General features: G+C 42.8%; 1 pseudogene; it reads right to left on the bottom strand.

The window, feature by feature from the left end:
* Nucleotides 1-945: 945 nt before the first annotated feature.
* On the bottom strand, nucleotides 946-1,588 carry LOC148033375 (heat shock 70 kDa protein pseudogene; annotated as a pseudogene).
* Nucleotides 1,589-2,878: the final 1,290 nt, after the last annotated feature.

Genomic DNA, 2,878 nt, shown 5'->3' on the forward strand with positions numbered 1-2,878 from the left:
TTGTCAAGTCCTTGAACATCTAGCAAGTCATAACATTCAGAGAGCCAGATCAAGAAGCCATCAGTGCTGGTATCTCTCCAGGAAGTGGTTCTAGTTCATTCACTTTGAACCTCTCTTCATAATAGAAACTGACTGCTACAACTTTATCCCCAAAAACAATCTCCCATTCAAGTTCATCAATGCCTTAATAGTCTCTGTTTAGCACGTTCAAACTCCATAAAAATCCTTACAGTTTCAGTTGCAGGAAATTCTGGTTCTGCGATCTCTATCTGTTGTTCAGAGAGACTACCATTGATCCTTTGGGATAAGAAGGTCCAGAGCACACGGAAGAAAAATGATAGGCAACATAAGTTGAAAAAGGAGAAGGCAAGGCAGATCAGACTTTGGCACTTAGACTTGAAGAGCTCAGCTGGGCAGCAATCCCTGTGTTCAATTTTCTTGAATTTTTAACTCCATCAGTCCCATGAGTTGAAAGGCGATTTTATACTCCATAAATTTTCATAAGACTAGAGTTGATATATTGGAGGAAAGCTTGCTTGACATGGAGAAAAATGAATAATGTTGGGAGGAATAACGCAGGCTCTCTGATATTTTTCCATAGGTAAAATAATTATGCTTTGGCATACTCTAGCGCAGTAGGCTCAGTTGTAGAGAGAGAATCATCATGTTTTGAGTTATTAGGTAACAGGGAATGAGTATTTGACTCCTCACTGACAAATACTGCAAAATGCCTCCAATTGCTGAAGAGCCCCAGCAAAGGGACTGTATAGACCCAGACGTCCCTTGAGGTTCTCCACGAGCTCTTTCCATAGATAAGATCGCCTTCGATAACCAAAAAGTGGAACCCCATCACTTATGAATCCACATAAGGGCTTGATCAGCCATGGAACAGCAGAGTTGCCAGTTATAATAGCAATGAAAAAAAGAACATCGCTGTATCAGATGTTAGAGTTGCTTGCCACAGAAAAATGATAAGCCAGCAGTCCTTAGATTTGCTATGCTCGGAGACCTCTGTAAGACATTGAAGTAGGCAGGCACTGTAATGACAGCATTTTTGACGGTGCTTCCCAGGTAAGCCTCTGCAATTTCTTTCATCTTTGTCAGCACCATAGATGAAATCTCTTCTGCGGCGAATTCCTTGACCTCACCCTTGTAATTTCTGAAGAAAATCCAATAATAATGATTATAATATTCTGGTATCCCCAAGCCAACACCAATACTTTGTCATAGAACACAGACGATAGCTCTGAATGTGCTAGGCTGAGTGCCCAAAGACGAAGGTAGGATGCTGTGTTAGAAACAGCACCCAAAACAAACTCGATTGTATGTATCATTTGGTGTACAAAAACTTCACCAAATTCGAATTCCTCATGATCAGAGTCTCCATGGTCAAGATCAACAGAATCAGAGTCGGATCCTCCAAGTATACCATATGCCCGCCCTTGTACTGCTCAGAGATCATAGGCTTCTCGCCAGGGCCAGCAAAGACCTTGAAAGGCCACAATTTGATGTCGCTCTAGACGGAAGTGTCAGTGTACCGTCTGCCAATTAGACGCTTGGCATCGAAGACAGTGTTGGTGGGGTTCATGGCGACCTGGTTCTTGGCAGCATCACCGATGAGGCGCTCAATGTCAGTGAAGGCCACGTATGAAGGCGTGGTGCCGTTCCTTCGGCTCAGCAGTGTCGACCCATGATCTAATGTTTTTCCTCCCCAATTAGCATTACTCCCCCCTCCTTTTCGTCATTCTCCGTCCCACAGAAAAGGATGTGGATCAAGGTGGAGCTCCCGAATGTGGAAGTACAGGCCTTTTCTTTTTTTGGAGGTTCTCTTTTTCTTTTTTTGTCTACCCTGCTGCCGAGTTTGTAACAGTTGAGTGTTCATCATCTAAAAGCCAAATTTAGATCGGTGAAGACTACAGCTGGCATCGTGATGCCAGGGCATCCTGCGTTTGAATATGGTCTACTAGTTGGAGGACAGCAGTCCGCTGCGAGTAAGGAGATCTATACTCCCAACATTGTGCCTTCTAATCATTTTCTGCTCATAAACTTGGTTTCATAATTGCAGGTTCACATCTTTGCTGGCCCTCTTCCCGCCAAGACACAGCATCATCATCCACTTAATCTCGTATTAAGGGCATTCATTTTGGTTCATGCTCTGCATAAAGCTTTCACGGTTTTCGACCCCATACATTCTTGTCAGATAACCAAAAGATCAATTGCTTCTTATGTTAGCTTGATTCATAACAAGCAATGGATGTATCCATAAGACTTTACAATGTAAAAGCTTTCACATATTACCCTCTGTTCATCTCCTTGCTTCTGACGTAGTGATTTTCCACAACATCTGATGTCTGACATCTCTTTGCAATCAGCATTTCAGTCCTATTGACGGAATTCATCCTCCTCGAAACCTGTTCAGCCACTATGATGGCCTCTGTCAGTTTATATTTGCCTCTGATAGTTTATATACTATCAATCTCTCATGAGGATTTCAGTGAGAAAGGAGCAATGGTGAATGAGCCTGTAAGCAGGCTAGAGGGCAGTGCCTTGGCTGTTATTCAAAGCAGCAGGACAAAGATCCTTTGGCATCAGTTTTTCATATTTTTCTAATACACGCACATCATGCATCCAAACAAAATCATGCGCATGCACTAAGGGAATATATACATTGGATGCGGATTATTAAAATGCATCACACAAACAATGAATCACACGCGGAGATTAACACAAATGCACAACAAAAGAAATGGAGGTGTATACGACTCGGATGCGCAGCATCACGACAACGCCCTGTATCTGACAAGTGTTTCCCCAAATACGTCGTGTTGGTCACCCAATGAGCACCTTAGAGACATTCCAGGTAAGCATCTTCTCACAA

The sequence above is a fragment of the Lygodium microphyllum genome, chromosome 7 (assembly GCF_053477565.2).
Source record: "Lygodium microphyllum isolate KBCC chromosome 7, Lygodium_microphyllum_v1.1.10, whole genome shotgun sequence".
NCBI classification, from domain to species: domain Eukaryota; kingdom Viridiplantae; phylum Streptophyta; class Polypodiopsida; order Schizaeales; family Lygodiaceae; genus Lygodium; species Lygodium microphyllum.